Source organism: Melospiza melodia, chromosome 5 (assembly GCF_035770615.1).
Source record: "Melospiza melodia melodia isolate bMelMel2 chromosome 5, bMelMel2.pri, whole genome shotgun sequence".
Lineage (NCBI taxonomy): Eukaryota > Metazoa > Chordata > Aves > Passeriformes > Passerellidae > Melospiza > Melospiza melodia.
Window position 1 is genome coordinate 68,894,601 of NC_086198.1, and position 22,255 is coordinate 68,916,855.

The 22,255-nt window shown below is 38.5% G+C and overlaps 1 protein-coding gene across 1 annotated transcript in view; it reads right to left on the reverse strand.

Annotated features, from left to right (window-relative positions):
* LOC134418641 (uncharacterized) overlaps positions 1–22,255 on the reverse strand; it is a 56,204-nt gene that overhangs the window by 9,989 nt on the left and 23,960 nt on the right. The window contains exons 3-4 of the mRNA XM_063157216.1: positions 8,130–8,275; positions 5,183–5,360 (exon numbers count right to left, since the gene is read on the reverse strand). The gene's annotated coding sequence lies outside the window, so the exon portion shown is untranslated. The remainder of the gene's footprint in view (positions 1–5,182; positions 5,361–8,129; positions 8,276–22,255) is intronic.

Here is a 22,255-nt window from a genome sequence, read left to right on the forward strand (position 1 = left end):
CGAGCCGCGGGGCCCCCGGCGGAGCGGCGCGGAGGGGAGCCCTCCCCGCACCTCTCCGCCGGGGCCACCCCCGCCCGGCGCGTCCGGATCCCTCAGCTCCCCGCAAGCGGGAGGAGGCGGGGTGAGACAGAAAAGGGGCCGGGTTATCAATGCCCTGTTAACTCTTCTCCTGGCGGTCTCGTCTCGTCGCTTGGGCGGCTTCTGCCAGGAGGGTGGTGCTGATGGGGATGATGGTGGCGGGGGATGCTCCGTCAAGGCAGTGGGGAGTGCTGGGGGGAGCAGCAGGGTCCCCGAGCTCCTCTAAGCCGAGGCTGATGGGAGCCGTGCTGGCTGCTGATGGCAAAAGCGGCCAAGGAAGATTAGCCCTTGCTCATTTAAAGGTTAAGCGCAAAGTTAACCTTTGTGACTAGGTCCTGTCTGCAAGTCTTCCCATCCCGTGGCTCTTGAGAGTGAATAGTTTTTTTTCCCCTACTCCCGCACTCATTCCTATTAAAGCAGTCTAAAAATGGCAGATTGTTTCTATACTTCGTATACTAACAGGTGTTTATTGCACAAGTACGAAAAAACCCAGCCATTCACCAGGACCCCACTACAATTAGCACTATAAACATGAGCTAAAGAGATACTCACGTCCCAAGAACTTATAAATGATGTATAAGAGATTCCAGATAAAGAAGAATGCAAGGAAAAAATACCAGCCTGTATGACAGGCAGAGAACTCAGCACAACATTGCACAAAATACTGAATGTATTGAACCATTTCCCATTACATGTAATCTTTTGCTCAAATCAGTTTTAATGTACCTGAAGACAGGATTATGAAGAACAAGACTGCGTATTGATGGGATTTTGAGGACTGACAAAATTACTCAAGAACATGCATTCCCTTTACTTTGACAATCCTACCTGAATGAAAAGATTCAGGGGAAGAATATAAGAACAAGATGAGAATAAGCATACTGGAAACACATAAACCTAATGTTCTATTAAATGTACCAAAGTCATGGAGTAATGATAAGACTCTTGATCTCCATTAGGAAGGAATTCAACAGCTAGATAATAACTAACCTTCTTAACACCTTCAAAGAGCTTTGACTAATATGTAAGACATGAATGCCCTTTGCAAACATTGTGTTGACTTGTCCCTATTATGCCATACTTCATGTACATTCTGCTAATTTAATTCTGTAATGTAGAGTCAGCTCAACTGGTGCAGACAAATCAGATTCTGCCATTCCCAGACTCTTTCAGATACCTTTTTTGGAAGATGATGCCATATATGCCTCATTCTTCCTTCAGGTAAAATTACTCAAGCGTGAATACCACCTTATGTTATTTGTTGACATAAATATTTACTTATTTTAAAAGCTTTTCCATTTGAAAGAACTGCCTAAATTCAACCTTCTAAGAAAAGGATTCTGATGTAGACTCATAAAACTGTGGGGAATTCACACAGCCTTTTCCCTTACCACCTAAGCTTTCCTGGATGTTCCTAAAACTACAATTGCGTATCAGTCTTATAGAGTCTCTCCAGACTTCCTGCTTCCGATGCATTTAGAATAGATGTTAGTCATGTAGCTTAATACACTTTAGGGGGGAAAAACCTAAACCCTTATTTTTATTAAGGTTTTATTAAGGTTAACCCACCCCCCACATTTATTAAGGTCTCATCATGGTCTCATCATACAAATTTAGGCAGAATGAAAAAAGAATACCTTTTCCTTTGGAGTACTATGCATCTACAATTACATAGTAAAGTGCAGTCTGTACCAATCCCTCCTCCCTAAACAATTAAAAGACCTCATTAAAATCATTTTTTCTATATTAAAAAGGATTTAGGTCATTAAATTAAGTGTCCAAACATTGGTAAAGCCAGAAGGCTGTCCATGAAACCTTAATTCAGATCTCTTGTGCCTGTGCATTGCAACCCTGTACTTAATTATGAGTTTGTCTGCAGAATACCAGGCTCCATTTGGAACATCTGAAATTATGTAGTGGCAAGCATGTACGACTGGCTAATTATGTTGCCTCTTGCATTCCCATTCATTTATTCCTTTACTTTCTAGCATCTCTTTTGTGCTCATCCCTATCATCTTTCATCTGAATATTGTTCTCTCCCTGGTCTGTCTGAAACCTTTACCCTTAGATAACCTTTTGAAGTCATTCAGGTAAAGGTTTTTACTATAGAGTTACAGCAAATGCTAATTATTCGTTCAAAGATTGTTTGTGATTTACTCCAAAGGTCAGGGGGAAAAAAGGAATAAAAGGAATAAAATGAATAAAAGCAAAGCAAGGGGAAAAAGAGAAGGAAACCCAAGGAAATAAAAGCTTCCAGGTTGAACCAGTAGAAAAATAAGGAATCAAGGTCAGTCTTTATGATTTCATAGAGCTTCCTTATTACGAAGGCTCAGCTCTCAAATTACAAGCTTTACAAAGAGACAGTTGTACTTGAAAGCAAAAGGAGGCATTAAATTGCCTGGTGCCTTGGAGGGGAAGGATCATGCTGTATTTGTATATAAAGCTGCAGTGTTTCAGTAGACGTTCTGGAAAACTCATGGGTTTTTTTAAACTTGTGACAAAAACTCTACTTTATGTCTGCTTCCATTGGAAGAAGTCCTTGTCAGTCAAAGACTTTGTTTCCACTCTACAATAAGTAGTACAAAGAATAAAGCCTTTGAGAAGCTTATTTTCTATGCTTCTTTTCTATGCAGATGCTTGAGAGTAGCCATGAGCTAACGACTTAGACCTTTGATTGGTGAATTTGGTCTTCACATAGAATTATAATGTTAGTGTCAAACTCTAATGTTGTTTTAAAAAGTTTTCCACCAGAACTAACAACAGGTGGAAGCAGTGGTGTTTGTGATAGTGCTACAGTAAACTAAAACCAGCAGCTCCACTTCATGGGACATTTTAGATCTGAAAAGGCTAAATAAATAATATTCTTTAGCACCAACTATTTGATTTTTTTTTCTGGAACATGAAAACCCAAAGAAAATTCAAGCTAGAAAAACCATGCTATTTCTCAAATGAAATAGGGTCTCTAAAGGCTTAAGTTTCCCAATGAAATTGAGTATAAGCATATTTTGTTTGCCTGGCAATCTTAATTTCACAAAGTCAAATTTTCAAAAGAAGCTGCTAAAAATGGTAGTTACTGTCCTGAGTGCTTCAGTCTTTAGGGACTTTCTGACCCTTTCCCATACATGGTCTTTTCAATCACTGGCAATAGAAACTTGATTGCTTAAATAAAATTCATATCCTCTGCTTCTCATTTGCTTCCAGGAGTTTTAAAAATAAAAAAATATCCTCAAATTTTTGATAATATTGTGTGCTGAGACATGCTGCAGGATATAATGGATTTACTTTGCATGGGAAAAGAAAGCAAAACAAATTTACTGAAAGTAAGCCAGTACTTACATACTGAAAGTAAGCCATTACAGTCCAGTAAAATTAAACACTCATGACTTCAGGAACATAAGTGTGCAGATATTTTTTTCCCATAGGCTTACTATGCAGTCAAGCTTGTATCATGGGAGATTTTTAATGTGTGACCTTCACAGCCTAACATGCAGAGCTGCTGTGGGGATTAACTGGTTAAGATTTGTAAAGTGCTTTGAAGATTAGAAGGCATTAAGTTGCACAAGTGCTAAGCACTATTATTTAATACTTAAGTACAACCAAGCTTTGCAGGACAATTCATGTTCTCCTCACTAGAAAGGGCCTTTGTTATTTCTTTGTGATTTCAGTGCAGTTGTTACAAGAGGTAAAGCAAGCAGAACTGACCAAGAAAGAGGGAAATTTCTTTCTTGTTTCACTATCAGAGACTAAAGTGAGATACAATTGTAGTGGTATTGCAGAAAAATTAGTTGAAAAATAATTATTATGAAATGCAATTATAGAAATCCACATAAAAATGCAGGGCTCCTTAATGTTCCAGTACTGTCCTTTTTACTACATCCTATCTTGACCAAGTAGATCCACAGACCATTCCCCAGCAAGTGGAACTCCAAATCCCAGACCTATAGATGGACCAAACTGATCATCTGAAAATGCTGCCAAGCAACAGTAGGGGTGGGTAAAATCTGTACATTGGTAAGTTGTACTTCATACAACTTACCATATTTTAGCTTATTTAAGTCAAAATTTTGGAAGAAATATGAACACAGACTGATGTCTTTATAAATCAGATTGGGAACACTTTGTTCTGATACAATTACTTTGTTGGGTTTCATTTTGATATAAATCTTCCTCTTTCTTGTTTTGTAATGTCAGTTTTCAGCAGCAGGAAGTCACTGGGGTTTTTGTGGTAGCAAAAGGACAAAGTATTTGCTAATAAAATGACAATGCAAAACAGGACAAAATGACATAATTTTGCACTTAGGTAAGCTGGAGATAGAGGAACAAAAGTGTTTCAGGATTGCTGATAGGCACAAACTATAGAGGTTAAGGTGGCATATTGTTGGACCCTGAGCTGCATCCCAGCATCCTGAAGTCACGAAGACCTTATTTGGCATGCAGAGAAGGAGGGTTGGGTTTATTTACCTTACAAGGACTGATTATTATTCAATGGAAGCATCTTTTCAGGACAAAACACTTAGTACTTGCATTTCTTGCCTCTGCAAAAGTGCTGCAGATATTTCACAAGGACAGACTTTTCAAGTATATGCATTTCCTCTCTGTGGCTAAAAATAAAGATTACTTTTCTATAGTGTTTTGACATTTTGATCTCAATTGAAGCATATGATAAAAATTTGATTCACTGACTGTCTCCAGTATGACCTGAAATTCAGCTTTAGAATAAGTAAAGGTAAAAGAAGGAAAACACAAAGTGAATAGTGTACTTGCACAAGAGAGATCTCTGTCCATTCCTGGGTCAAGGAAGCTACAGGCTCCTAATGCTTCTACTTCTCTTCAGAAATCATAGACTTTGTTTCCTCTATTAAGTTAATAACAATCACTGTGTCACAGAAGATCAAATTACTTGTCCAAAAACACAAATGAAGTCCATGAATAAGCCAGAGTTCACCTTAGCTTTCTAGACACTGACCCTGTCCCAGACTGCTTTAGTTATTCAATTTAGAAACAGCTTAAAACAGACTAGAACAGTGTGGTGCACATTGCTCAGAGAAAGGATTTGTCTGTGGTGCCAAATGTGACTCAGTGCACTCTCTCAACAGGGTCTTACCAGGCTTTTGACCAGATGTCCCAGGAGATGTGGGAAACTGAAGGCAGTACTCTTCCTTCAGATTCAGCTCTTTAAGCTCAAAAGTGTTCTTGCAGAGATTCAGGGCTTCTTTGTTCTCAACACATTTTAGAGCTTTTCCAAGCCTTCATCTGGGGCTCCACTGACCTCCACAGTTGCTCTGCCACCAGTGTCACAGCAAAAGTGAAAAAAGGAGCTCAGCTGTAACATTGCTTTCCTTTGTCTTTTCAGGAACCTTTTTCTTTGATTTTCTAACTGCCTTGTTTTTTGTTTAAAGAATCTTAAATAATACAATGACAGCTACTCATTATTCATTTTACATTCATTATGGGGTACTTATGGTGTTGCTGATACCAACAATAAACTACTTGACCTGCATTAGTATTTTTAATACTTATTTCAGCAGAACAGAAATTGTGTTTATGAAAGGGCAGACATTTACCAGGTGCATTACAAATCTAGTTAGAATTTTAAAAAGTTGGCTCTTCTGATGCCTGAGTTACTGAGCTTGAAAGATACAACTGCTATTAATTTCTCATACTGGGCAGATTGTCACACACAGTTTGGAAATGGGTGAATGTGATTCAGTTCTCATGTGATTTTGTTGTATTGAACAAGAAACACAAACACTGTAAAAACAGAACCATCAAAAATGTTTTCAAATGTTGCTAAAGCCACTCTCTGTTGTACCAGACAGAAAGAAATACAGTAAGTGAGCATCCCATCAGTCCCTCCATGCAATGGGTCACACACCATCAATAGGCAGTGCCACAAGGGCAGTATGGAAGGATTCCATGTCCACAGTCTCCTCATAGTGACAGCAGACCAAGATCCATCACAGCAGGACCATGTACACCTTTCTTATCTTTTCCTTTCTTCAGCTGGAAAATGAGTTTAGAATAGGACTTTAGGTTCTTTTGCTGAACGAGGTACATGAGCTACTGGGAATATGTCAGCTCTCTGGCACCCTAAGCTCCAAGCAGAAATTGTTTTTCTGGGACTGTAGAGTCCTCTGACTTTTCTCCATAGTGCCTGAGGCTCCTATTCTTCCCTTCCAGACCCAATCCTATAATTCTCAGGACCAAATAGCTCAAAGTGCTCATCTTCACCCAAAGCACAGAGCTCTGGTTTCTTGTCCACCAGCCCATTTCTTGGGGGGAAGAGGAGGTGGCAGGGAGATTAGGCTAATTTAATTCTTCTGATCACTAAGAAGCAGAAAACACAGGTGATGTGCTCCAGTAAGACCTTCTTGTCTAACCTGCATCAGAACTAGTAAAATTCTGACTTTAGCTGCATATGTGTAACACTGAGAATTTCTATCTTAAGTAGAGAAAAATATTCTGTCTTGGCAAGAAAAGCTGTTAACATCAAAGAGTCTAAATTTGAGTTCTCAGTGTTTCTAAACTTATTCCCATGGTATTCCTCTTGCATACTCAATCCAGTGAAATGTTGAAAATGTTTTTTCTATTCTTTTGTATTTAAAAATAGATTGATGGAAAGGAATTCTTTTGGCAGCACTTAGAGATGGCTCATAGATCTATTATATTCCAGGACCTTTGTCTTTGCCCATTTTTACACTGCAGTAACAAAGTGAAGTGTCTTATGCCTCATTGCAAACTGATTTTCTCTCTCTTCTCTTTTAGTTTAATTTAGTTTTATGAAAAGATATTTTGAAAAAAACCCAAAAACCAAAAAATGAAGAGAACATTACTAAAAATAAAACCAAGCAAAGAACATGTGATGAAGAGTTGCAGAGTCCTCTCAGTCCAGAAGAACAGACTTAACAAAAAATGTGCCTTTTTCTTAACCCCATTACAATTAATTCAATAATAAGTAGGAGCTTATTAAGATCTGGGAAGAACTCCTATTATAGTTATGGGTGTCCACACAGGGGAATGGGATCTCTAGAGCAAATCTCTATCCATGTTTATCATAATCTCACCAAAAACTTCTACCTTAACCACTTAATTCCAGAATCTTTCTGCACCCTCCTATGAGCAAGAGAAAACTCACATTCAGAAAGAAAGTGGAAGTGGAAGTGGGTGCTGAAGAACAAAGATGTGGCATTCTGGAGACCACACCTCAAAGATCTTCCTCAAAGGCCTTTATCTCTAACTTCAGATAATAAGTTCATAAAAGAGGGTCTCCAGCCAGTGCTGTGATAGATATCTGATTAAAAGATCAGCAAGTCTTCACAATTTGGCTTTGTGGGGCTGTATTTCATGTACTACCCACAATCTACTCTCCTAAATCCCTGTGCTCCCTCCCCGGGCCACAGAATTGCAGGTGTGCAGCAATTGCAGGTTGTGAAAGCACCCCTAGGCTATGCTCTGGATAGGAATTAAGTCAATTGTTAGGTCCTGGGAATCTTACTCTCTTTTCATATCTAAAACTTTTTAATACCTTTCCTTTTCCTTCTACAGAAAGGAGAAAAATCTTGAGGAAAATCCTAACAAGGCTGCTGAACTGCTGGTGCAGTCCATTGCAGTTCCAGGCACAAAAGAACACTACCTCCCTTGGAAATTTCTCATCCTTGTTCCAGGCATTAGCTCCCTCAACTTCACTTGCCAAGAAGACCCAAGCTGAGCAGGGGATTCACTGCACTCAAAGGGGCACTAAGTACTGAGTTGCTATCCTGGTTCTTTATTATGGAACTATTTCCATTTTGAAGGGAGCTGCCTGTAATTTCCAGCTAGGTCTTTAACAGAGCCTTTTACTTAATTGTTGACAAAGCTTTTTTTTTCACTTTTTATAATAAACTGTCTTTCTGAATTTAATTTCTCATCTTGAAAATATACCTTTTTTAGTTCACTAAAGCTGTAGGTTCACTTTTCTTGTGCCTCTGAAGGATCCTAATACCAGTAAGAACACCCAAAACACAAGACAGAACTTTAGCAGATTTTGAAATGGTTAGCTATTTTAGACTTACCCATAGAGCTTACTTTCCAAGAACATTCAGATTTCTCCTTTGGAAGCATACTGTTGTTGCCAGCAGGGAGAAATGAACATATTCCTCTATTGATCTTACTTGGAGCATTTAGGCCTCAAGAGAACAACCAGTGGCAGGAAAAGCACCTGGCATAAGGAGTAAAAAGATGTGGTTGAAATGCAGTAATCCCAAAATCTTCAAATAGCTGTGTAAAATGTTCTTGAGCATGAGTTGACTTTAGGTTGGCATCTCTGTATTTTGACAGGAATTGCAACGACAGCCTGAAGGGAAATGTCTGTTAAGGGCCAGAATGCTGACTGTTATTGCATTCAGAGGGACAGAGAGCAGGGAACTTCTTTACCTTCTCTGGATATGGTTACACAGCAAGCTGTTTGGCTTCTAGCAGTTTAGCCACTGCCAATCACACTTGTCACATAGCTGTGTTCTAGTTCTGCATCCACAGCAAAGATTTTAGAGCTTGCTAACCATATATCTGCACTTAGACAACATACACAATTCCCACTAAATCAGACAAATGGATGCTGCTGAGCCATCTGTTTGGAAGTGTGTTTAGTTATATAACCCAAGTTACAAGTACTTCCTCACAGATGAAGATATCTCAGTTTAGATGGCCACAGAGAGGGGACTGTGCATCTGAAATATCCCCACAAGACCAAAAAATACTATGCAGGAACTGTAAAAAACCTGTGCTTTTCTGCAGAAGTGTGGAAGCCTGGTAGGATTCCTTGGGTCATCACAAATGGCACTGAAATCTAGACTTAGACCACTGCACTGAACCTTACTGTCTTCATTTGAGTGAATATCTAGATATTCCTTAGTTTAATATGAGACTTATTTAGACTGGAGTTCAGAAAGTAGACCAGATGGCAAAATATAGGGATGTTAGGATTTATGAGTCTTTAAAAATAAAGGTGTTCTTTTTGGTTGATTGATTCAGAGTAAGAATCACAAGACTACACTCTATTCCCAAATTTGCACTTGCTACTAATGTGAAGTGCCCTTTGAGATTCTTGTGCTGCTTTGATAAATACTTACAATCAGACCAACTAGAAATGTGACTGGCTTTCTTTGGTACTTAATAGACATGAACATAAAATATTTTTTGAAACATATCCTTTGTTGAAGTTGAATACTATTTTGCAGCATTAGTAGTTCTTGTCTTACTTGTATTACTCCACAGTTTGGTTTATATTATATCTATTTGTAGATCATATTTTAATAATAGAAACAAACATTTATCAGAAATTTTCAGTGCTCTTCTCCTAGAGACATGATATTTTCCCTAGTTTCTGTTTGGTATTTTTATAAATGAAATGTTTTTGCTTTGTACATGTGTTTCACTTGCTCATTTAACTGTGTTTTTCTGTTCTACACAGACTCTCAACCCATGCTCATCATCTAAGCATCTGAATCACTCTTCAAGCATATGAGTAGTATAGGAGGTCCAGATCAGTCAGTAATCCCATGATTCTGCCTTGTCTCTTTAGCTCAGCTCTCACATTTCAACCTCTGATCTGAGCCTGGAGATCAGTTTGGTGAACACCTCAGACCAAAGGGCCCACTACCCCAAGATGCAGGAGCTGAATTCTGCATTATGGCAGAAAGCTAGGTTGTGTCACACCTTTTAAACATATCCTCAAGACTCTGAAACCTTTCCATGAGTATTGATGACCTTATTCAGGAGTCTTGAGAAGGGTGATGGAGGAAGATTTCATGCTCTGATGGAGGAAGATCATATAAACAAACCTTTCAGAGCTCATGCTGGTGTGCATTCAGGACATACAGCTGTTAAGATCAAAGATCTCTCAAGGTTGACACAAACTTTACATTCTGTTCTGCACAGGCCTTTCTCAAAAAGGACTGGCTGGCTGGTCCCAGTTCAGGCAGGGACCAGCCAGCCAGTTCAGCAGGTATTTCTGAGATTACTGACAGGAAAAAGGAAACCTATTTCTGTGTTATACCTCAAGCCTCACAGGTTTATTATTATTACTTTTACTACTGAGAATTTTCATGGCTCTAAAGGAAAAAAAATATATATATTTCAGAAATGGTTATCTGTATCCTCCTCTGAGGAGGAGAGGCAGCAAGTTTTGAAAGACTTTGCCTCAATCAGAGAAAAATTTTTGGTCTGAAACACAAACCACTTGTTAGTCAGCAGCAGGCATGTTCTTCATGTAACATTCTCCACTCTTAGTGACCATTATTATAACAGGAGATCCCTGATCTCCAGAGAGCAGACTGTACATTCCTATTCCAAGGTTGTCACTAGGACATAGAAAGATCAGGAGAGACAGGGACAATATTCTCACCTACAGTGAGGCCCTTCTAATCAACACTGTAGCCTATACGATGTGTTCATAAAGGAAGCTACATCTAGCAGGCTGATTCCTGCTGCCAGAAAGGCTGGTCAGTGCATGCCAGGGATGTGCTGCTTCACTGATTTCCCTTGTTTCCTCAAAGGAGATAATTTTCTTCTTTATTCAAATGTGATTTGAATAAAGAAGAAAATTAAGTGCAAGGTAACTGTTTTCTATTTTTTCCTGCAAAGAGCAGATGCAGGGTCAGATTTTACCATCACTACTCACATTTAGTAGTGCTTCCTAGTTAAATAAGTTATTACTGTCTACTAATCCAAAAATGTCTAAAGAAATTTAGCAAAATCGGCCTAAGAGTAAACATATATTATTGACATATTCTGTATTTGTATGATTAAAGGGAGATACCAAGTTATTCAAGTACCAAATTTAGACTTCATCAATGACAGTAGGCTACATAATTCATCTGATGATCTGGACACAAGTCTCAAGTCTCCCCTGCTGTGTATAATACTATATATCTGCCCAATTACAAGCCTGAAGAAGTGCTTCAGCTAGTTCAGATAATTAAATTTTAAATCTAATGTTCATATGAATTTTTAACATGCTATGAAAACCCGGGGTTCATAAATCATTTACAGTAACACATGAAGGCATTCTTGGCCATCTCCAACCAATTTGTCCCTCAGATCAACAAAAATCCTTTTAGAACTTTGATCAGCTAATATATGCCTTTTTAAAATATGCCTCTTTATAGATCCTGGAGAGCTGGCTTTGCTCTATAAGAAACATTTCCATAGGCTTACCAGCAAAGGAAGGGGAAATGGTACATATATACTCATTAGAAAGGACAATCTCAAAAAAGAAAATAAAACATCCATAAAGGCTAGGCAAAGGAAGTTGTTTTCCTTGGCTATAAGAAGGATACTTCTGCCTGACCTAAAGAAGTGACTTTGCATTATAGTTGATGTGGCAGATTTGGTCTATTCTTTTGTTGGAATATTCATTTGTATCACTTTTGGAAGAAGGGGCATGCAACTTGGAAGGATTTCAAGGATGTTGTGATGTTATGAAGCAGAAAAAATAGAAGGGACAAAGCTCAGCTAGAACTTTGTCTGCTGCCAAAAAAACACAACAGAAAATTTTTCTATGAATCAGAAACACAAGGAGACTCTTCAGCCTTTACTGGATGCAGAGGGAAGCACAGTGACAAAGGATGGGAAAATGGCTGATGTACATAATGTCCTCTTTGCTTCAGTAGAACCAGGTGTCCTTGGGGTACCCAGCTCCTGGAGCTAGAAACAGGGAGAGGAAGCACAATGAAATCCCCATAATCCATAATCCAAAGGGATCATGGGTCAACAACCTGCTACACCACTTAGACCCACACAAGCTCATGGGGACAGATGGGATCCACCCAAAGGTGCTGAGGGAGCTGGGCCACCTTCCATAATTAACCAGCAGTCCTGACTAACTGAAAGGACCTATTTTCTGGAATTTAGCAAATGGGACACGCATCTACAAGATGGTTCAGGAGGAGCCAGGGAACTACAGGCCCATCAGCCTGTAGGGAAGGCATACCATGGAAGGCAATGAAACAGATCATCTTGACTGGCTGAAAGCTGCCCAGCAGAAAAGGACCTTGGGGTTGACAGCAGCTGAACATGAGCCAGATGGCCAAGAAAGCCAAAGACATCCTGGCCTGTGTCAGCAATAGTGTGTCCAGCAGGACCAGGGCAGTAATTGTCCCCCTGTACTCAGCACTGGTGAGGCCACACCTGAACTGTGTTCATTTCTGGCCCCGTCTCTGCAAGAAGGACATTGAGGGGCTGGAGCAAATCCAGAGAAGTGCAATGGAGCTGGGGAAGGCTCTGGGGCATAAATCTTATAGTGAGTGGCTGAGGAAGCTGTGGGTGTTCAGCCTGGAGAAAAGGAGGTTCAAGGAGCACCATATCACTCTCTACAAACACTTGAGAGGAGGTTGTAGCAAGGTCAGGGTTGATCTCTTGGTCCAGGTAACAAGTGAAAAGACAAAGCCTCAAGTTGCTCCAGCAGGGGTTAAGATTGAGTATTAGGAAAAATTTCCTCTCTGAAAGAGTGGCCAAGCATTCAAACAGGCTGCCCAGGGAACTCATGGAATCACCAGCCCTGGAAATGGCCACAAGATGTGTGGATGTGACACCTGGGGATATGGTTTAACCGTAAACAGAGTAGTGCTGGGTTAATGGCTGGACCCAGTCATGGAGGTCTTTTCCAACCTTAGTGATTCTGTCATTCTAGAAAAGAAAAGAAGAACAGAAACATGTTGAAATACAACATTCTTTGGTCATTGGTGTTCAAAAGAGTTTAGTCAGAAAGATGACCCCTTACAAAGCAATCTACAGATATGTGAGTAACTTCACTGTAGAGAGCTACGTTCACTAAGCATGAAGCATCAGCAACAGAAAAAAATAAACAAAAAATTGTGAGTTTTCTCATCTTTCAGAAAAGTTTTTGAACAGAGAAGCAACCTGTTGTAGCTGCAAATAAAAATCCCTATTTTTAAGATCTGAGACAATAATTGCCTTAATAGCTTCCTCTCCCTTTGGTGGTTTTGTGGGGACAACCTCTTGTTCTACAGCCTCAGGCTGCTTTTTTCAACCTTGCCTTCTACCACAAACGTGGGAGGTTGCATTTTCAGAAATGGCCATTACTCTTGGGACCCAGGTCTTCTGTTTAAGCCTTGTCTGCCCGTTGCTGTTTTTAAATCCCTAATGGGTCTGACATAGGTATCTAACCTTTCTGTTCACTATCTTGAGCAGAATTGCAATATAGAGGGCTTAATTTACTTATGAAGGAGGCCCATCTCATAGTTCACCCACATTCAGTATTTGAGCTAACTCACTCAAATCCTAGCCTAGGAATTTTTGCACTGAACCTCAGGCAGACTCTAGACCTAGGCATAAGTTCTGTGTCAGACAAGAGCATTGAAAGACAACTTTATTGAATCCCTGAATATAAGGCTACATTTTTGAAATAATAGCATTAGGCTTTTCCAGAAAATTCTCAGTAGATAAAGAGACAAATACTTCAGATTTGGAAATCTAATTCCTAGGAAAAGGTAGAATTTTTTTTCCTAAAACCACAAACCCCATTATTCACATTTTCCAGAAGCCAGCTGAGGACAAGAGCCATGTGCCATCTTCCATGAATGCCATCCTTATGTGCTTAAATTTCATCACATGATGAGCTTTGGCAGACACCAAACTGTTAGTGCCACGAGACAGACAAATGTCTGAAAGAGCAGAGCTTTCAATGATGAGCACTGTATCTGTCTCAAGGAAGAAACACATCTGCATTCCTAGCCAAAATCCCTTTGTAAGGAACACTGCCTTCTGTCTTCACACTTCTCTGCCAGAGTATTGGTCAGATTTCCTATCTTGCCTCCTACTTAAGCTGCTTCTTAAAGCTCACATTAGCATCTTAGTGAAAAATTAATCATTTTATAATTGATATCCAGCAATTAGAGTTCTACACTTCAGTTTCATTTTATTATTTCTGTAAAGTTATCTGAAAGGGTTAACAAGGCTTAAATATTTTAAATAAAATCAGAGCCATTAATTATCTGCCTTTTTATAATAGAAATTATGCATCCAATTTCAATGGAAGATTATCTGAAAGTGTATCTGAGTCACTCTCCATGATGTTATCAAAGTTAGTAACAGCCTTACTAGGACAGTCCAGGGAATAAGAAACACTAATTATATTGTCTGGTTCTGACTGGCTCCATAGTACTTTATAAAAATAAAAAGCTATTGTATGTAGCCTACTTAAATCTAACACAAGAGAGCCTCATGAACAGAAACTTAGAAAAATCCTAATGTAGGCTTTGCCATTTGAAAGATCTTGGAGGCTAATTCAAACAAGAACAATCTTTTAAGAATGCCTGTTTGATTGGTTTTTTTCAAGCTCTTATGATTGATTTGGCATGCAGGGGAGTAATAGAATTGTAACAACTGTGATGAAGCTTTCTTAAATAGAAACTGACATTTCTGACATATGGGTTTTTTTCCTTCTTAATGTTCAATCGATTTGAACATAAAAATATAATTCACTGCAGAACACATGAAAGTCCTTAGACCTTTTTCTGAGACTAGGCTGGAACTGATGGGCTATTGGGATTTATTTTTCCTTAAAAACCAGAAGAAATTATATCTTACACATCATCTGCTATTCAATCCAAAATTTTCTTTGCCCAGTCTCAACTAAAGCAGGCAAAATTCCTAATATGCCTAATTTTCCTTGTTAGCCTACCTGCTGCACACACAGCATTTTCCACAGAAGAGAAGTTTTTCTTTTCCACAGTGAGGAAGCTTTTAATTGCAATATGCTATGGTTTGCATGTCAACAATTAGTGGGACAGCCTTTTTCTGATGCCCAAAAACTTCTCAGTAAGAATTGTGATGATTACTAATTTGTGAGCAGCTGTTTCTGAATCTGAGGAAAGGGTCTCAACAGGTTATACTCAAAAAACCCTCTGGAACAGAGACAGAGTAAAGAGGTAAAAAAAGTTATAGAAACAGGAGATAATGAGGAAGCTGTAGCTAACTCATGGGAAAAAATGAACTTTACAGGGAAATATGCCTCAATTTCTAAACCATACCTCAGGTATGAGCTAAATGTTTTTGTTTATGGGAGATAAGGTCCTGCTGGAGTCCTGCTAGCGATGGAGACTACACAGCCACTTCTAAACACACACTAAAGGACCAAATTTACATATTATATTCAATTATTACAGGAAAATAGGAAATGTTTTTTCATAGGAAAAAAAGAAACATGTCAGTAGTCTGTATCATCAAGTGGTCTGTATCATCAAGTTCTTGATAATATTCCAAATGTTTTTTACAATATTTCATCCAGTCCTCTGTGCCATATTTTTTATTAAAAAATCCTAGGGTTCTCCCTCATTGGACATTGTCTGGGAATTACTAATGGATTCATATAGAAGTTTTTAATAACATACCCTAGGGATTTATTGAAAGTCCTGAAAAAAACTTTGGCAGTGCTGAAGCAGCAAGGCAAATACGTCATAGCTACGCACAACAGAGCCTCGCTGCTCATTTGGTACTTTCTCCAGAATACACAGGCAAATCACTGACAATTATGTCTGAAGGCTCTCTAATGCCATTAAGTATCAGTGGGTAAAGGAAAAGGGCTCCCACACAACCTCTACACAGAAGCCAGTATATTGGCTTTCTCAGACAATATACTGTGCTTAAAAAGAACAAACATATTTATTCTGAAATATTTTACTCACAAATAAACCTCTACCTTCCATCCTCATCCACAACCAATATAACCAGAAAACCCTCTCCCTCATTTGCTGTAGAATTCTTGTCTCCTTAAGAATCTTTTACTTTTTAGCTACATAGGGGGCTGCCAGGGTGGCTTCAGGAGTTCAGGACATAGGACAGATGTGCATGAGTATCACCCAAGTCCAGATATGTCACAGAGTCACCTGGAGATTGTAGGTTTTTGTTTCCCAGAACACTGACTGGGGCCACAGTGTTGCCTCAAGCCTGTTCCAAGCATTGACACATCACTGTTAAGCTAAAAAACAAAAAATCATCTCCTTTCCCTCAAGGAAACTTTGTTCTTGTCCCTCTCTGAGCTCCAGGTTTGTCACTAGTGGATGCTCTGTTGGGAGGTCCACAAGGGCCAGCCCTGAACCCCAGCTAATACTCCAAGCTGAAGCCTGGCTGGGCTTATTCAGACATCTGTGTCCCTGTGCTGCACCTCCCAGTATGCCTGACTTTGAGAAGGTGTTTGACCAGCAAGAAGCCAGCTAGCATCCAGCTGGGCTCACTGTCCAGGCTCTGCTCCAGCTCAGAGCATCTGTCTGCTCCAGATGAGCTGTCCCTCCAAGCAGAACAGCTGTACTCCCACAAGTGCCATCTCAACCAGAGTGCCTGCACAGACACACTGCAAGCCAAGCTAGCAGTGAATAACAGACAACTGCAACACAGCATTTCATCTCAACTCCCTATTGTCATCTCAACTACCTATTGTCACATGTTTCTGACATATACATCCCTGAAAAGAACTGGCCTGAGGCTACATTGCAGGATTTAAGTCCCATTTCTGGTTGTGTCTATGCTCACTATACAGAAATAATAGAGTCTCATGGCTTTTCTCAAATATGTGTATGTCACAAAATGTCTGTTTCCTCCCACAGATCTAAGAGCAACTTCCCAGTCAAAGTGAGGGAATTCATAAATAGAAATTAAATGTTGTATTGGGCTTCAGAACACCTTCACTGAAGGAGTGGGCAGGAGGCAGCAGATTCCTTCTTACTGCTTCTCCAAGATGTCACACTACACTCCTGAATAATGTACTGCAGTCCTACAGTAGGGGCACAAGGCCACATGTAATGACCAGAGGAAAATATGATATTCCAACATTAAAACACATCAGGAAATATTTTGCTGGTTTTTGTATTTGAAAGAATTAAGGAGCTGTAGAATTAAGCTTTGAAAGCCTAGATTTATGCTTTGCTCCTCTTCAACCACCCTGAAGTCACAGCTACCAACACCAGAGAAATAACTATCAACTTTATAGGACTAAAAAGTTTCAGAGTCATAAACCTAGCTCTGTAACTGCTGAGTGACAGTCACTGTTCAAGGAATGCTGCTTATGTGCATGAAGATTTTCATATGGGTACATTTTGCAGAATCCAAGGTTTTGAGGCATCCTAGTCAATAAGCATGATAAAATCCTTTTAAGCAGCTGTGTGAATGGATGCTAACATGAGTGGAAGACAATTTTTCCATGACTCATCTTCAGCCTTCTGCAAAACAGAAATGCAATTACAAGAAGATAGTGAAAATGAGTAATTAGACCTTGAGCTGCAGGTGATGTGCACTGAGAAACATTTGGATATCTTTCTAGAGGATGCATCATGACCACTGCTACCTTGCTGGGGAAAAAGGTGATTCTTGCAAAAGAATTATAACTACAACAACCTTAGAGTTAATGTTTCTCACATTACTGTGATGCTCCCACATGAGTTTTGAAAATATCCAGCATTCAACTCAGTTTTAGAAATTTCCCTTTAGATGGCAATCTATAAGAGATTTCAAGGGAAGAGAGGGTTTTTGAAGTCTGTAATTACAGACATGAAACACATTTTGCCACACAGCCCTTCTTTAGCTGTGTTGCTTAATTTCAAGGCTCAGTGCTGCTATTATCAACTAAACCGCATACTCTATCCATAATAAAACCAAATAGATCCTTCTGGAATGGAGATACTTAAACACATTAAAATTATTTAGAGTCTTTGCTCTCATTATGCCAACATGACTCCCTTAGGCACCCAAGTAATGAGAAGAAATAAGGCCTAAAGTCTGATACTGCTGTGAGTTAATCCTGCTTACACAGCACCTGTACCCTACCCATCCCACAGTAAACCTGAGAAAACTGCACTGAGAGCAGTGGGACAGATATATGTGTGTGTGTTTGTGTGACTGACAGGCATTTGCCTTTGTCATAATACTTAATAATACAATGTACAATTGACAAATACGTTTTGTGCTGTAGACAAATAAGTGCTGCTTATTTGCTTCTGACCTGCTGCCCAGAGTCCTATGACAAAAAAAGAATTTTCTAAAGATTTATCCACTGCTCACTAGTTTTGATATACTGCAGTTGGCAGCACATTGTCTTCAGTTCTCCTACAAAACTTAGTCACTTTTTTTTAAGGTAAGTAAGGATCTTCAATAGTTATCATAACTCCTTGAAACCCTCATGGCTTCTCTGTTTTTATTTTTTATACATTAAAATTCTGGTGATATCCCTAAATACAAAAATCAAGTAGAACCCGGAGTAAAGTACAATTTTTTTCTTAAAGCTTAAAGAATGAGTTCATTTTCAATAGACTTCCAAGGAGACATCAGAGAAATTTAATGGAAAAAATATTTCCAAATGCTGCAACCATTAGCAGAAAATTCTAATATAAATCAAGGGATTTATTAGCTCTATTGCTAATAAATAATAGCTCATTGCTATTGGAGCTCCTTGGCTATCATAAAACTAATGGTTCCATGATCAGGCTGGAATTTGGGGATCAGGAACTTCCCTACACCCTACACTTGTCAGGCTTACAAAACTCCTCTGTATCAGCTTACATTTGGATCAAAGTACTCTCAGGTTGTACAAGTCTTACACTGGGGTCAGCAATATTTCTAAATTTGTCTTGAATAACAACATTGGATATCATATCAAATTTAAATAAGAACTGTAAATTTTCCCTGCTTGGAAGCTTAGCATTATCTGGCAAAAACAAACAGTATCTTCAGTGCACATGTCCAGCCCTGAGGCAAAATAAACAGCCTTCTGTGGAAGGTAAAAACAAGCTGATTTGTCTCTTAAATTCTCTACTTGCACTGTGAAAAGAATACATTCTTTTACTTGGATACACAATGATTAGTACAAGATTGAAGATCACAGGAGAGATCTCTTTAAATACATTAATATGATTTAAAAAGTTATTAATTACTTTTATTGCTACCTAAAACAATAGCCATCCTAATATAATAACAGGTCATTATATATTATCTACCATCCTCTTGTTTAATATGCAATTTTTATGTTAGGCAGATGTAAAAAATAAGCAATGATAATTAATATTATTTCATTCTAGCTAATGAAACCTTGATTCACTGTTTAAAAGCATTGTAGCTATTTTCTTCTGAAAGGCCAAGATCCGAGTAGCTCTTTATTAATTTAAATATATTGGATAATACTTGAACAAAATAATGTCAAGTGGAAATTTAAATCCAGATGAGTCAAAGGAGTGAAATTTAGCAGATCATAATGAAATTATCCCTTCTATAAGGATTTGTTACTGTTCTAGTGGCAACTTCATCTTATCAAAAATTACCATTCCCATTGCAAAACTACTCTCATACTCCACAGTACATAACTCAGGTATTACAAATAAACTTCCTTCAAATATTCAAGTTGCTATAGATTTTCTGATTTCCATTAGCATTTTACACCTTTACAGGAAAAGACCAATTTCTTCTCTTTTTTGTAAATTATCATTCAATATTAGAGTGGAGGAGAGAATTTTCCTCTTATAGCTACCAGCACCCACAACTTCTTTTATATTCTGGGCTTGTTCTTCCACCTAATTTCCATGGCAGTATTTTGATGGGTGCTACATTCCGAGGGAAAATCTTCCTTTTAAATATTTCATTTTCAGTAATTAATGAATTATATCCTGCCTCTATTGAAGTAAAATGTAAACTTCTTACAATTTTAAAGGCAACAGATTTTAGCCCAACATAGAGGACATGGCACGTAATTCCTCTCCAGAATAACGAGAGACCAGAAACATAATCTCCAATAATAACTAGCGAACACTTGGACTCAAAGTGAGTTTGGTCTCATTAATCTGCTTATAAATATGAATTTATCATTTTGAATATTAAACTAAAATAAATAATAGCAGTTCTGAATGTTCAAACTTTTTTTGTTGTTCTACAATAGTCTCTAAGAAGTGAATGAGAAAAAGAGAGGGAAGGAGCTAATAATTACTTTGGATATAACACCCAATAGGGAAGGGAAGGTCAAATAAATCCAGCATTTAGATGCTTGAAAATACCTTCAAAAGGAAGATGGAATTATGCCCTATTAGGTTTATTTAACATTATGAAAATGTTCTAAAATGTACTAAAAAACTCAGGGAAAATCATCTTTGATATTACACCTACAAACATGAACCATATGGCCCATAAGAACGGTAACATTTGGAAAAATAATGAAGACACAATGTGGAAAGGAAGGAGGTGAAAAAAGGAGTGGAGGAGGTTTAGTTAACACCCATTTAAGACCAGAACATCATGAGTATTTTGTTACAGTACGACAGGTCCTGGGCTTTCATTCAAGTGTGAGAGTTGATGATAGCTGAGCCAGCCAAGAGACTGCACTGGCAACCTGGGATTGGACTGTTTCAGAAAGAGCACATTTTGTAGCACCACTTACCATGTGATTTCCCTTTCTCAAGTTAAAAGCCTCCATCCAAACAAGGACAAGCTCAATTTCAAAATAAATCCTTTGCAAGCTGCTCTGAAGTCCACCATCCACTGCTGCTCTAATATGAGAATTTCATGTAAGCTTAGCCATTTCTGTCAGCGCTCCTAGGTTTTCTCTCTTCATCTTCAGATTGAACAAGGACAATAGGTGCTTGTGTATCCAATACTGATTTGTCCCTAGGTTTCACAGTGGGGAGACTCCACAGTTGAAATTAAGGAAACTGGTTTTAGTTTGATAGGAAATGTAAAGGGTATTAGACTCTATTCATCCTAAAAACCTTGTGGACTTCCAACTCTTGTGTAAGTGGTCACACAACACGTACAGTCATAACCAAAACAGCATCCAAGCAATGATGGTGAGCAGGCCCTGAAACATCTGACACAGCAACACACAGGATGGGTGCCTGAGGTAAAATAATTCATCTGTCTGGGCCCAAAACCAGTTATGCACACACCACAAAGAAATGCTGGAGAATCCTCACATTGCCTTTCCTGCAGGCTGTATTCCACCTTCATAACTGGATCTCACACCCACTCCATCCCCCAGTTCATACAGGAGGTCATTCAGGACACTCCTATGGCCAGTTTCATTCAGCAGAGCAAAGACCATCACTGCATCACCTCACTGCTATCTATCAAACTCCATCTCTTTTATCAAAGCTGTCAATTTAGCTGCTGTGACAATCTTTGCCTAGAACTAGGAATTTCTAGGCTAAAAATCTTATCTGGAATAAGGCATTGTAATAACAAGAACCATAAATTTATTATTTTTCATTTAGAAATAGCCACCATGATTACACTAGTTCAAAAATCAGAAGTTGAAAACTCACAAGTCTATTACAAATATAAATTTAATGTTTTCTTATTTATTTTAATGTGTTTGAAACACAAGGTGTACCTTAGAACAGAAGCTTTAAAAACTACATTGTAATTAATGCTGAAAATTGCCACATTATTTGAGAAAATTTCAACAATTTTAAGAATGAAAATGTAATTACTAGATTCACACTTCAAGACTTTGAAGTTAAAATAGGTATTTTAGACTATACACTAAATATAGATACAACTGTACTTTCCTATTTTTAATAGAAGATATTATCTCACTATGAATTTGGTGCTTTCTTTAGTTCAGCATCCTGTCAGTTTTCAATCTTTCTGGATGTGCGGACCATTATGAGTTTTCAAGTGAAGCTCAAACACCTTTAAAAATATTTTATGGTGCAGTGTTCAGAGACCACAAGTAATCTGATCACACCCCTCCGGACACCACAGGCTAAGCCATTTTATCTACATCTCTAACACGCCCTGTTACTTCTCCACCAAGCCCTGTTATGTGTGTTACACAAAATATCATACTTCATAAAGCACGTCCTTCATTGCAAGTTAATCACCCACACTGCTAAAGATCTGATTCTACATCTGATTACAGGTTTGTTTGGTTTTTATTCCCAAATTCTGGGGTTTGTGGTGTAATTTTTTTTAGATTGAAAGAGAGCATTACTACCTGATGATATTTTCCTGGAACTTTTGTACCATAATCAAGTCACCTCTCAGTTATCTTATAATCTTTAATTATGCCATTATAAGACATTTTCTCTAATGTTCAAATAACTGTTGCAGCTCTTCTCTGAGGCCTCACTATTTTTTCTCTGCAAATACTGTAATTCCACTGTCAGTTTACAATCATTTTAGCAGTCAGATTTTATTGACTTAACTT